This window comes from Rhinolophus sinicus, linkage group LG04 (assembly GCF_036562045.2).
Source record: "Rhinolophus sinicus isolate RSC01 linkage group LG04, ASM3656204v1, whole genome shotgun sequence".
Taxonomy (NCBI): Eukaryota; Metazoa; Chordata; class Mammalia; order Chiroptera; family Rhinolophidae; genus Rhinolophus; species Rhinolophus sinicus.
The window spans coordinates 65579628-65595347 of NC_133754.1; the positions used below are offsets into that span (position 1 = coordinate 65579628).

A 15720-nucleotide genomic window follows, 5' to 3' on the forward strand; every position below is an offset into this window, starting at 1 on the left:
ACACTGTAGACAGATTTATTGTTAGAAACTGTGACTATACACATTAGAAATGATAAATATATGTAATCTTCAACAATAATTGGATAATCCATCTTTATTTACACTATAGTGTACTCACTGAATGGGATACTATACTTATTGGCTCCCCTAACAAAAGGTTTTTTGGTTTTTTTTAATTTTGAGTAGTACTTCCATTTTCTGACAATACTGGTAAAAACTTTGGTGCTAGCCATGGAGAGCAAAGGTCTCTAATTAGCAGACTCTGGGACTGATTGATTCGTTTTTATTTAATGGAACATATAACTAAATCAGGAAATTGTATCATATGCTGGGAATACAGGTGAATTTTAAAAACTGTTTTCTAAAATTTGGCATAATGATTAGTCTGCAGATTGGAAACTGAGTTGTCAGAGGTGCAGACAGATATTTTAGAAAGTAAAATGATTTGTATATTAAAGAGAAAATCGTAAGTGAATAGCTGGAGCCAGTATAAATTTAGGTATGAAAACCTGATTGACATATTTCCTGGTTACTATGGCTGTGTAACAGATTAATAACTTAGTAGTGTTATGTTGGTGGATTCTGTGGGTCAGGAATTCACACAGCACAGTGGGGATGGCTAGTCTCTTCTCCATGGTGTCTGGGGCCTCAGAATGGAAGACTCAAGCTGAAGGCTCTGAGCTGTTATCTGAAGCCTCCTTCACTCACATTTGGTGACTGATGCTAAATGTCAGCTGCGTCCCAGTTCCTCTCTGTGTGGGCCTCTCCAGTGATTTCTCTACGTGTGCAAGTTAGGACTTTGTCACAGCATGGTGGCTGGGTTCCAAGATCAAGTGTCCTGAGAGAGAAAACCAGGTGAAAGTTCTACCGTCTTTTATAACCTAGACTTCAGAGTTACTTCTGTTGCATTCTGTTGGATTGAAGTGAGTCACTGAGGCCAGTCCATATCCCAGGGAAGGGAACAAAACTCCAGCCCTCAATGGAGAAGTGTCAGCAGCATTTTAGAAGAAGGCCATGTGGGAGGGCATTTACTGGTGTGGCCATCTTTGGAAAATATAATCTGCTACAACATACATTAGATATAACTATATTTTTTATTACAAAAATATGTCTGTTAAAATCCACAAAGAAACATATCTTTCTGTATTCTGGTCAAAGAATTATAACACTTATAGACTAAACTATGAAAGAAGTATATTTTAATTAGTACTCTATTCTCCTCATCTTCAAATAACTTTTTAAACTCATCCATTTCACAGTAATGTCTCATCTTTTGCATTTCCTCTGGCAATGATAGCCTAGTAGGAAGTTAACTTTTGAAACTAAGGTAAACAAAATTTTTACCAAAATATTTTTATGCATGCAGTGGTTGCCCAGCAGCACATATGGGAACAATCACTGATTATTTTGCAATCCAAGTTGATGTGTACAACACAACCCAGGAATCAGAAAGGACCTCAGGTAATGAACTAACCTAGTCTTGGGAAGTTCTATCCACTCTCATTCCTGGAAAACCCTTCTTATTTTTAAATCCTATACCCATTTTTAAGTCCCATTCCCTACTGAAAACACTTTGACTAGATTAGTTTAATTTTGCTCCTTAACTGAATTCTTAGTATCCTGGTGGAGTGGACAGTCAAGTGCCACCCCACCCCACCCCCCATTTTTTTCAGTCACACAGTTTAACTAGCATAGTTCTGAATACAACACATATATCAGTAAATAATCATTAACATCTTCCCTAACTGTAGCTGTGTCATTCAAAAACCCTTCACACACAGTTGGAAGCAAGGAGTTCTAGTTCATGGAGTAGAAGACAGAAGAAGGGAACAGATAATTTCATGTTTGTGAAATTGTCACTGACAAATATATAAATTAAAAATTCATTTGAGAAAGAAAAAAATTCTGATAAAAAAAAAAGTATGACGACAACCAGGAATTGATATTAAGAAGAAAGTAGATAGCACCTTCACGGAACTTGGTTCTATCACATAAAGCATTTAATTTAAAGCAGTCATTGAATCTTTTGAAAAGCTACAATCACCTCAGGATCATGGGTCTTTATCAGGCATGCCTCACCTGCCAGTTCATTCTTCTTACATTCACTTATTTTGTGCAGTTATGCAGACCATTCATAATCTAAACTGACACAGAGGTTATTCAATACAATTTCTAGAAGCACTTGTTCAAATGGATCTGGGGCCTTTGATGTGATACTCTGCAATTTAACAAAGGGCAGGGTCCAGGTAACCAAGTTTTTCTACTTCATACTCAGGAACTGAGACCAAATGTTCTGTCATGCTATCTTTCATTCTTCTTTCATCACTTTTTCCTTTTTTCACATTTTAAGTCATATTTCCCAATACATTTTGGTTTATAATATTCAAACAATGTAGTCACAAAAATGTCTTCAGAAACAGTTTTCCTCAGCAGTGATTTAAGGCAGACGCACACTTTGAATCATTAAGAAGCTATCTGAAGTCCCTCTGACAGATCATCAAATGTGTCACTTGCTTTTGCAAATATCACCATAGAGTGTGCCCTAACTTTTTCCACTTGTAGTCATTTCACAAACAACCCCAAAAAACTCAAAGGTCTTTTCATTTTTTTCTTTTTCAATTAAAAATGTTCTCTCTCATTGTTAACACTTACAAAAAAGAGTTACCACTTACTCATTAATTTCTAGATTTTATATAAGATTGAAATGGATTCTCAATTAGAAACCATTTCTAAAAACTTTGAAATTTATGAAAAAAGGAGGAAAATTGTATTTGGGATTTCACTATGACTAAGATTTCAAATGCTTTCAGAAACCATTTACTCTAGGGCTTCAATAGCAAGATGTTTGACCTCTATTTTCAGGAAGGGCACTTACTGCCAGTTGCTCTTATCTAAAATCTGTTTAGCAAGAACAGGCATCAAAAGATAAGAAGCAGTGAAACAGTTTCTCTGATAGCAAATTCTTGATTGCTATAGAAAGTGATTAAAAATACACACCCTGGTAGGTTGGCTTGTTTGAGAAGGGGAGAAGGGGGTGGAGTGGGAGTTCATATATGCTATAAAGTAGTCAGGGTGGGATATGGTCAGGATGTAGTTTACAACAGAAGATGACATCTGTTTCTTCTATTTAAAAAATTGGCAAGTTCTAACTTGTTATGTGACCTGTCCAACTTATTTGATCATAGCTGATAAAAACTCTGTCCCAGAGCTCATGGCAACTGAAAGGATGACTTGGTTTCTTCAGGTCCTATGCTTTTTATACTTACCTATTTGTAAGACAACTTCTCTAGTGTCTTAGGGTGCTATCCTGAAGCCTATATGAGGAGATTATAGTAGAAACGTACAATAAACCCTTAGCTGATAAGAAAGTGATTTTAATTCTTGGTCGTCATGGGTGACCTTATGGTCAATTCCATTATATTTTATGGTTTTGTTTTTGTTTGCATGTTTGTTTATTTTGCAATCCTAACTTGGATGGTTTTCAGGTTTTATAGACACAAATTTTTACCCCATTTTTGTGTGGGGTAGCCAGTATCCTATCACTGCCTACAAAGGAGAATGTCAGTGTTGTGTTGACTTAATTACTCTCACACAGGATCTATAGGTAAAGCCAGTCAGTACTGGTGAACTGACTGGTCCCTTCTAATTTTATTCCCTTTTTCACCAAGAAGCATTCTTTATTGCCTTCTTCCTGTGTCTATATTTAATTTGCAACTCCAAATTTACTGTTTCATGCATCTGGAACAAAGCGAAACATTTATACACAGAATGTATAAAAACAACAAATACAGAGGATGCCAAAAAAAGTATATACATTTTAAGAAAGGAAAAACTGTATTAAAATTGTAATATTCTATAGATACCGATAACAAAAGATGAATACAAGTCATGTGTATACATTTTTTTTTGGCACCCCCGATATTTATGAAGTACCTATGCTTGACCTCAAATAGCCAATGGAGATATTGGAACACGATTTGGAAAAACCAAACAAAAGATCAGTTAGTAAAAAGAATATTATCCACAATTTACCTCATCACCCTCTTAATTTTTTTTCTTTTATTCTTGGCAGATCAACTCACCACTGGCCCTGTGGTAATAATTTTACAACAACTGCATTTGTTTTCAGAGTATGAATCTGAAGTTTTGTTGAATGCTTTAAATAAAATGGGCCAATTAGGATGGACTTTGTTTATATTTTTCTTCTGCTACTCAAATTTAATCTTGGAAAATTTTAGAAATGAATATAGCTACATGTAGCCAGAGGTTTGCACAATGGAAATATATAGTAAATCTAATAAATAGTCAGTCTCTGGAATTCCAATTCAGCCAGTGGACCAATAAACAATGTGAAGAAAGAGTCCCAAGATGCCACTCTTCTATATTTTTTTGCAAATTGCAGTCATGACTATTTGATAGCCTAACAGAATTCACAAATGCAGAACATCAAGCTTCCCAATAGATAAAAGAGAATTAAACCGATATAGACTAAAAAGAGGTCCCATATCCACCTCTTTCTATTAATACAAAGTTCATTCCTCAATGCCAAAGAAAAACACCCAACAATACAATGTGAAAGAAATAAACCAAAATATATTTTTTGCCTTTTAAATGACAAAGTATATTTTTTCTTCACCAAATGGTTTAAACAAATGGGAATGTACAGGATACTAAACTAAAATTGTATGCCAGTCCTTTGATATAAGATCATAGTTTTCAGTTTCACATCATTGAATGATGTGAAATATGAAATTCACACTTAATGAATTATTAACAAAATAAATTGGTTACCTCAGGTTCATATTTGTTCCTCACTTAAAAGTGATCACCTATTGTCATTCCTAAGGGGAGGATTATTTTAATAATAAGTGGACGACAGAATAGATACCTGACCTTCCAAAATATACCTATGTTTATAACTTATGAAGAGAAAAAAAAAATATCAAATTAGTCCCAAGGGAATTTGCTTTTCTAGAGAAGAAATGCTTGCAAAGTGAGAATTAAAATGATATTATCATGTGTAAAGTGTATACACAGACAAAACATTTCAAAAAATAAACTTTAAATCTTGAGTGAAAATGAATTCCATTTTCCCCCTCAGCACAGAACAAAATCGTTTACTAGAAATTACAAGTGAGTGTCCAATTTGAACATCTTTTAAATGTCTCTTTGCTTAATTTGGCTTATAAATGCAGTCAATCAAAATAGGTTTCGGTTACCATGAACGTGAAGGCATTTGTAGCTACCTCTGCAATGCTCTACAGAGAGGGAAAGAGAGACATCATAGATATATAATTGTGGTACTCAAAGTAATTTAAGAATTGAACCTGGATTCAAAGAATAAAGGGAAAGAGGAAAAGCAGGAACCATCACTAATATTACTAACATGGAGGTCATCTCTTAGTACTTTATCTGGAGATATACCACTGTCCCAATTATCTTAACATGCCATGAGAGAAACGAGAATTAATTTTGGAGGCACCATAGTGGAACATATTTTGGAGTAAGAAAATGCTGAGTTAGAATCTTATTTTGTACCACTATCACGTCATATAATATTTATAAAATTATTTAAAGTTTGTGAGCCTCAGTTTCTTTATCTTTAAAATGGGAATAATATAGTTATGTCATGGGAGTTACTCAAAGAATGAGCAATAAGATACGTAAAGCACAGTACCAATCACATAGTAGTTATTTAAAAAAAATAGTTTTCCCATTCCAGTTGTCCTAAAACCAGAAAAGTTTGATTTGGGAACAAAGACGCAATGAAAAGGAAAACCAGTGAAACAAAGTATTCATCCTGCACAAGCAGCTTTAAATGAGCAAGTGTTTCCAGGCAGGTTATATACATTCAAATTCTTAGTAAGTTCACACAGGTGCCAAACATTACATTCAACCTTGAGGATCTAAAAAAGTAGAATACTTCTTATTCCTTTTTTAAGTAAAGAAGACAGTTAAGCAAGGAAGACACTCAAAAATAGTTACCAAAAAAAAAGTGGTATAACCGATAAAAAAATGAAACAGAGGAAGGAGCAATTAAGCATGTCACAAAAGAATTTGCAGATCCATTTATTTTGGTCTTCAAGAATAAGTAGGTACAATGCTTTTTAAATCACGGTGCCTGTAACCTGTTGTCTGTTTAGTGGTTACCAGAGGGTAAGGTCGGGGGGAAGGTAGAAGAGAGTAAAGAGGGTCAAATATTTGGTGATGGAAGGAGAACTGACTCTGGGTGGTGAACATACAGTGCAGTAAACAGATAATGTATTATACAAATGGACACTTGAAACCTATAAAATTTTATTAACTAATGTCACTCCAATAAATTTAATAAAAGAAATAAAGTGTGGTGCCAGACCAGCAGCCTTAGGACCACTTGGGAACTGGTTAGAAATGCAACATTTAGGGCCCCAGACCTATTGAATCAGAAACCCTAAAGGTGGTACCCAGCAATCTATGGTTTAACACACCCTCCAGATGATTCTAATGTGCAGTAAAATGTGAGAACCACTGAAATAGGAGCTCACCAAGTAAATGGGGATGGAGGAGGGTAGCATTTCAGGCAGGAAACCATGTTCCAACAACAAAGGAAAATTCCATACCACAGGAACACAGCAGGCAGGGAGGTTAGTGACAATGGTGAGAATGGTTCAGTAGCTTGGGGCCAGACTGCAAAAGTCTTTATACCATACTAAAGAGTATAGACTTCACCTTATAAGCAATGAAAGTTAGGGGTGTTAAAGAGAACCTAATTTCTATTACCTTCAAATTTCTGCACAGAAAGTAAGTGGTATACATATATAATAAAATATGAATAAAAAGGAGTCATATTAAAGAGGCTTGATCAAAGTATCAATAACGTTCCCAGAATGGATTCTACCACAATTAATTCCATACACTAGTGTCACTGAAAGGCAGCTGTTGCTAAGCAGGCGACTGCTGGATGTGGAGAGAGTGGAGCTAGTGATGCCTAGCTCCATTCAACTTCACAAAACTTTAGTTTTCTCATGTGGAAAATGGGCAAAAACCTGCTCCATGAAGTGTTGGGGGAATTAGATGGAACAGGCATGTCAAATTCACTGTAAACTGTAAAGTACATGCATTGCAAGATACTCTTGTTCATAACATAACTCTTCATTCGTTCTGTGGAGTAAATGCAAATAAATATATAAAAGGGGTATTCTAACTGCTGGGGCCAGAGAACGCCATCAGCAATAATCACATGTTTTCAATGGCAAACAATGTCTTGACTGCGCAGGGCTACAAATCCAGATTCAGAGCCTAGCAAACACGAACGGAAGGAAGAAATATCCAAGGGTCAGACACTCAGAAAGAAGAGAAAACCCAGATCCTGCTGCTTCTGGCCCCAATTCTTATGTGGATATAATTAAGACCTGACAGTTAATGACAGTGCAAGCAGAATGGGGGACAAAATATGAACCACTGCACTAAAGGTAAAAGTCTTCAAGTTTTGCACCTGGATATAAATGAACATCAGACCAAATGCTGATCCTAGACACAGATAAGAGAAAACCTTCCAATGAACTACACTCAGACTCCAGGATTAGAAGAGTTTCCCATTTCAGTTACAAAGACAGAATTTTACCATCAACAAACCAAAGGGGAAATGACAGTTGAAAACCAACAGATAGAGTTTTTTGCCTTCTCCTGTCTCAAAGCCAGGTGCACAAGCCAAAAGGACAGGATTCAAAGTCAGTTAAAAGGAGAAGGAGTAATTGCAGACATTCTGCCTCCCGCCAAGTTGTGGGTAACACAAAAAAGCCCTGACTTCTTTGGGGACCTAGCTTTAGCCATAAAACCCCTGGAAAGATAAATGCAAATGAAAATACAGATACAGTACACAAAACATATCAGAATCTGTCAGACTCCCTAGTACTAACAGGGGACCTTAATCTCTCCTTTCTTCCTTTGTATAAATGCACCTAACTGTTATTTTACTTGTAGCCGTTAATAATGCCAAATCTAGGCAATGCCAAAGTAACACAGATCAGGACAAAGCTGAGATATTGTTTAAAGAATATTGTGGTTTTATTAATGACATTAGCTAAATGCATTTATAAATGCTTCTTGTCATTCTCTCTATATATATTATACACACATACATATACGAGTGTGTGTGTGTGTGTGTGTGTGTGTGTGTGTAAGTCCTCAGAGATTTTAAAGACTTTTTTTTATTCTGATTACAAAGGTTAGGGCTTATACAGTTGAAAATTTGGAATATTCTGAAAAGTAATGAGAAAATAACAATTATAATTCTATCACTCAGTGGTAATGGCTGCCAACAATGTACTATATTTTCCTGTAGCTTTTGAAATTCATATTGTTTCATCACTTAGCATTATACCATAAGTACTTTTCCATACTATTAATATAAAACCCTTCAAAGACATGATTACAATGCCTGCACAGAATTCTATCATAAGTATATGATGATGTAATTTAAACACTTCCCTATTGATGAACATTTAATTTGTATCATTATTAAGATTATTATGATTAATTTCTTCAGGCATAAATCACTGTTTCCACTCAAAAAGAATTTTCTAAACAGTTGATACACTATTACAACAAAGTGTTTAACATTCTGGGGTATTGCCTTCAAGCCTTATTTTTAAAATACAAATATAAATTATGTTAAAATTATATTACTGTGTTATCTTTCTTTTTATTTCTTTTTTCTGTGTATTTATCTAAATCAGAATCTGTCAAATTCTGTCAAAATTAAATATATTAATTTTACCTGAGTCACTTAGCGTAATTTTAGCATTTTCCCTAAACACTAAACATTTTTTGGAAACCCATTTTGTTTTACCTATTTTCGTTTTTTGGTAGAAACACTTAAGTTCTACTCTCTTAACAAATTTCAGTTATACAATACAGTGCTATCAATTGTAGTCACCATACATTAGATCCTCACACCTTATTCATCTTTTTATTGGAAGTTTATACCTTTTTACCAACCTCTCCCTATGTCCCCACCTCCCAGCTCCTGGCAGCCACTTGTTTCCTTTCTGTTTCTATGAGTTTGGTTTTTTTGGATTCCACATATAAGTGATAGCATGCAGTATCTGTCTTTCTCTCTCTGGTTTATTTCACTTAGCATAATGCCCTCCAGGTTCATCCATGTTCTCATAAATGACATAATTGTTCTTCTTTATTAAAGTTAAATAATACTCTATTGTATGTATACATATATATGTATATATGTATGTATATGTACACATACATACATATATATACACATATGTATATATATATATATTACATATTATATATAAAATCCTATTATATATAACATATAATTCCATTTTACATATATATCACATTTTCTTGATACATTCATCTGTTGACAAACATTTAGGTTGTGGAAACACATTTTTCATTGACTGACAGGAACTGCATCTTAGAGAATTACAATTATTTACATAGCAACAGTCTTACTACTGGGTGGGTGGGTTATTTGGAACTTGGCAGTAATATAAATAATGCTGAACTAAGCTGCCTAGTATTCATCTGTTTATATGCATTTCTAATTTAAATAAAGGTAATCATTGCTGTTAAGATTGTTCATTGCAGCTTTATTTACGGTGGCCAAGATATGGAAACAACCAAAGTGTCCTTTGATAGATGATTGGAGAAAGAAAATGTGCTGCAATGGAATACTACTTTGCCATAAGAAAAGATGAAACAGTGCCACCTGGGACAAAATGGATGGATCTTGAGATTATTATGCTAAGTGAAATAAGTCACACAGAAAAAGTCGAGAACCATATAATTTCACTGATATGTGGGATATAAAACTGAAAGCAACAAAGGAACAAGACAAACCAATAAAGAAACAAAAACTCACAGACACAGACAATAGTTTAGTGGTTACCAGAGGGTAAGGGGGGAGGGTTGATAGTAGAAGAGGGTAAAGGGGATCAAATATATGGTGATGGAGGAGAACTGACTCTGGGTTGTGAACACACAATGTGATATATAGATAATGTATTACAGAATTGTACACATGAAACCTATGTAATTTTACTAACCATTGTCACTCCAATAAATTTTAATTTTAAAAAATGATTGTAAAATACTTGTTTCTAAATATACTGTCCAAAAACATTGTATATTTCTACAAGCCATGTGTTAATTAAACTCTTCTTCACAGATCACTGGTCAGATATTAGTCTTTTAAAATAATTGGCCATTGTACTAGTAGAAAATATTTTAATATGCATTGCTTTTATTAAGGTATAAAAAAGTCAACTCATTATATTGCACACCTAAAACTATTGTAATTAATATATATTGTACATATAAATAAAAAATAAATGAAATTAAATAAAAAATTAAAAAGTGGTTGAGTATTTCAAAATTTGTTTATTATTTATAATTATTTCTTATTTTACAAATTATCTATGCAAGGTATTTGTATTTTCTTTCTTAAGATGTCCACACTCTTATTTGTAAAAGCATGTTATATATTAGGTATTGTAATCATCTATCATGTGTGATAATTAATACAAACACATATCATTAATATGAACATTTATTTATATAAACATTATTAGTAATTTTTAACATACAAAAAGTTTACCACTTACACTGCCAAATCTATTAATATTTCTTTACATTTTCCTCTTTATTCCTTCACCCTATTATATAGAAAATATTCATATTTACTTCCAGACATCTCTTTTTTTGTGTGCGTTTTTGTTTTGTTTTGTTCTTGTTTGTGTTGCATTTAACCTTTAAATGTATATGAAATCTATTTTGGTGTGTGATGCAGAAAAAGGGCCAAGTTTATAGTTATCTAGTTGTTTTACTATTTTTATTTTTTATTCTTTCCTTCCTATAATATATGATAGCATGTAATATAGTCTATGTCATATTAACATTTATCAAAATGTTATATTAAATAATACATAAATTAATATAGCATATTTTACACAGACTAGTACACAGAAGAGTCTCTTTATGGGTTTTTCATACTCTTATGAATTTTCCCCCATATCCTTTATTCATCACAATACGACTCAATACTTTTAGACGATACTTTTAGACTACATTTTGAAAAGTAGTAGTGATAATATCACATATTATTCTATTTTACCAGAAAATTAGCTATCTTCATGCATTTATTTGAGATGAATGATAGCTATATATATGTGGATATATATTTTTTGGAATATATTTTTTGGAATATATTCAAATTTCAAAAAAATTTCATAACAAAAATCATTTCTATCAGTTTGGTTGAAATTATAATCACATTAGATAACTACATGAATTTAAGGAAAACTCATATTTCACATACTTGTGTTTTCCAGGGAGACAATGATAATCTGCATAATTTATTGGAAATTTACCTTTTAGCACTTTCCACATCCACCCTACTAGACAGTCAGTAATGAAATGGCCAAAGAAAAATACAGAAAAATAAGAGAACAATCAAGGAGGATTATCCAACCCCTTGAAAGGCAATTGAAAGAACATTTTAAGTTTTTCACACAAGTGGTGGGCTTTTTTGTAATGATAATTTCATTCTGTTAATCTCAATTTGACAAGTAATTTGATGAGGGCATTGCTTTCCTTACTCCTATATATTAACAACTTTCCCAGTAAACTAGTCAGATGCAAGAATTTCACTTTTTTTTTTTTTTATCTATGCAGCTATTACATTATCTACAGACATTTTGAAGTTACCCTAAATTGTTAAGAGATCTAGACCTTTAGTATTATCTTTTTTCTAAGAGGTCACTAAAACAGAACCCAAACAAAACTGAAAGGGAAGACAAGATAAATAATTGAGTGTTTTCAGTGGTTGGCTGACTCATATAGATTGTTCTGAAATTGTTCTTTAAGCTAAGTGCAGTTTGAGCAAATGATGAAATCAAGCAGTATCAATTTTTTAAATTAAACTTTTCACTTTGAGGTAATTGTCCATACATCCATGGGCGGTTGTAAGAAATAACACAGATCCCAGGTAGCCTTCATTCGGTTGCCCTGATGTTAACAGCTCACAAAACTCTAGTGCAATACCACATCTGGGATACTGACATGGATACAGTCAAGATACAGACAATTCCCTGATCACTAGCATCCTTCACGTTGTACTTTTATAGCCACAATCATGTTCTTTGCACTGTCACCCCTTCTTTATCCCTGGCAACCACTATTCTATTCTCCATTTCTTTAACTTCATTATTTTAAAAATGTTATAAAAGTGAAAACATATATTTTGTAACCTTTGGGACTGGCCTATCTCATGCAGAATAATCCTCTGGCGATTCACCCAGGTTGTTACATGTATCTGTTCCTTTTCATTGTTGAGTAGTATTAGGTGGCATAGATGTATCACAATGTGTTTAACCACTGACCCCTTTAAGGACATCTGGGCTGTTTCAGTTTGGGGCTATTACAAATGAACTTGCTGTGAACATTTATGTACAGGTTTTTGTGTGAACACACATTTTCATGTCTCTGGGATAAATGCCTAGAAATGAAATTGCTGGGTCATATGGTGCTTACATATTTATTTTTTGTTTGATTTTTGTTTTTTATTAACAAACTGTTTTCTAGAGTGGCTGTACCATTTTACATTCCCACTAGCAATGTATGAGTGATCCAATTTCTCCACATCTTTGCCAGCATTTGGTGGGATCTCTAATTTTTTCCGTTTTAGCCATTCTGATTGGTGTGTAATGTTATCTCATTGTGGATTTAATTTGCATTTCCCTGATGACTTCAAACACTTTTACATATGCTTTTCGCCATCTGTATTATCCTTTTTGGTGAACTATTTCTTCATGCCTTTTGCCTATTTTCTAAACATATATATATGTTTACTGCTGAGTTTTCAGATATTAGTACTCGATCAACTATGTGGTTTGCTGCAAGTATTTTCTCCCAGTCTATAGCTTGTCTTTTCATCCTTGTAAATGGTTCTTGCAGGGCAAAATAAATAAATAAATAATTTTATGACACCCAAAATATCAGCTTTCTATTTATAAATCATGAAAACAGTGTAAAGTCTAAAAACTTTGCCTAGCTATAGATCCAGAAGATTTTCTATTGCTTTTTAAAAGGGGGCTTTATAGTTTCATATTTTATATTTAAGTCTGTGATATATTTTGAGTTGACTTTTGTGGAAGGTGTGAGATTTAGGTGAGGGTTCGCTTTTTTTGTCTTTGGATATCTAACACCATTTGTTGAAAGGCAAGCTTTACTCCACTGAATAGCTATTGTACCTTTGTCAAAAATCACTGAGCATATTTATATGGGTCTATTTCTAAATGATTTATTTCATTCCATTAATTGATATGTCTATCCCTCCACCAATTACATACCACCTATATAATAAGACTTAACACCAGGTAGATTGATTCTTTCCACTATGTAGTTATTTTTCAAAATTGTTTAGCTATTCTGACTCTTTCAGCTTTTTATATAAATTTTACAGTAATTGTGTCTACAAAAACTTTTCCTGTAATCTTGATAGGACTTGTATTAAACTTGGGTATCAATTTCAGAAAATTGAACATCTTTACTATGTTGGTTCTTCCAATCCATAAAGACGGTGCATTTATATCTAGCTTGATTTCATTGTTTTGTCATTTCCAGCCTATGTCTTGCACATGCTTTATTAAATTTACACCTAAATATTTCACTTTTTTGAGCAACTGTAAATGCTATTATATTTTGAATTTCAGTGTCCACATGTCCATTGCTAGCATACGAGTATAAAAATACAATTGATTTTTTAATGTTTGTCTTGTATCCTCTGACCTTGCTGAACTCACGTTAGTTCTAGGAGTTTGGAGGGTTGTTTTTTTTTGTTTTCTGTTGATTCCTTGGAATTTTCTATATAGACTAGTTTTCTCATCTGCAAATAGGGACAATTTTATTGCTTCTTTTTTAATCTGTATGTCTTTTATTTCCTTTACTTATCTTGCTCTAGTGTCTATATCTTCCAGCGTGATGTTAAATGAGAGCGTTGAGAATTCATGTCCTTGTCCTTTTCCTAGTTTTAGGGGAAAGATTTCAGTTCTTCACTATTAAGTAAAATATTAGTTGCAGTTTTTTTTGTTTGTTTGTTTTTGTAGATGCTCTTTATAAGTTGAGGAAGTTCCCCCACTATTCCTATTATTCTAACAGTTTCTATCATAAATCAATGTTGAATTCTGTTAAATACTTTTTCTGAATAAAACCACATTTTTTATAGCCCATTAATGTGGTAGATTACATGAACTACTTTCAAATATTCAACCACACATGCTCTGGAATAAACTTTACTTGATCATGGTACACAATTCTTTTATTATATCACTTAATTCTCATTGTTAATATTTGTTAAGGTTATTTGAATTTAAATTCATGAGGGATATTGGTTTGTAGTTTTCTTTTTTTGTACTGCCTTTATCTGGTTTTGATATCAGGTAATGCTGGCTTCATAAAATAAATGGGAAGTGTTCCATCCTCCTCTGTTTTCAGGAAAAGAAATGGGAGGAATTCGTTTAATTATTATTTAAATGTTTGGTAAAATTCTCCATTGAATTTTAGGGACTAGGGATTTCTTTTTAGGGACTTTCCAATTATAAATTAAATTTCCTTAATAATTATAAGGTTTTCAACTGATCTATTTCATACTGGATGAGTTGTGGTACATTTTATTTTTCAACAAATTGGTTCATTTCCTCTAAGTTGTCAAGTTTTGTGTGCATTTGTTTGTAGCATTCCCTTATTATCTTTGTCATGTCTGCAGGGTCTGTAGTGCTATCCCTTGCTTTGTTCCTGAAATGTGTGTCTTCTCTCCTTTTTTATTTGTCAGTCTTGTTAGAGGTTTATAAATTTTATTCATCTTTTGGAAGAATCAACTATTTGTTTCATTACTTTTCTCTATAGTTTGTGCCTCTAATTTCATTGATTTCTGTTCTTATTTCCTTTCTTCTCCTTCATTTGTGTACTATTCTCCTATTTATCTAGGCTCTTGACATGGTAGCATAGAGTTGAGGCTATTTATCTTCTAATGCATACATGTTTTGCTATAAATTTCCCTCTTGTTAGTGCTTTAGCTGTTGTTTCACAAATTTTGATATGTTACATTTTCATTCAATTCAATATTTTTCTTATTTCCCTTGAGACTTCCTCTATGACCCATAGGTTATTTAGAAGCATGTTCTTTAGTTTCAATAGTTTATAGAGATTTCTGCAATACTTTTGTTATCAATTTCTAGTTTGATTCCATTGTATTTGGAGAATGCACTCTGTATTATTTCAAACTTTTTTAAATTGCTGTGGCCACAGAGGCCAAAACGAAGTGGCACAATATTGTTCAAGCAATGAAAGAAAAGAACTGTCAGCCCAGAATCCTATCTCAAGTGAAAATATCATTCAGGAATGAAGGAGAAATCAGGTTATGATTAGATGAAGGAACACTAAGAGGATTTGTCACCAGCAAACCTACCCTAAAATAATGGCTAAAGGATGTTCTCTGAACAGAAAGGAAACAATAAAGGAAGAAACTTTATCAGGAAAGAAGTAAAAGACATTAAGCAAAAATATGCATATTTTTTTCAAGAGATTTTCCTTCTCTTGAATTTTATGAATTATGTTTGATGGTAGAAGTAAATATTGTAACATTGTCTGATGTGATTCTAAATGTATGTAGAGGAAATATTCAGGACAATTATAATTATCTTAAGAAGAGTAAAG

The 15720-nt window shown here is 33.1% G+C and overlaps 1 protein-coding gene across 9 annotated transcripts in view; it reads right to left on the reverse strand.

Annotated features, from left to right (window-relative positions):
• NRG1 (neuregulin 1) overlaps positions 1-15720 on the reverse strand; it is a 977086-nt gene that overhangs the window by 731958 nt on the left and 229408 nt on the right. The window lies entirely within an intron of this gene.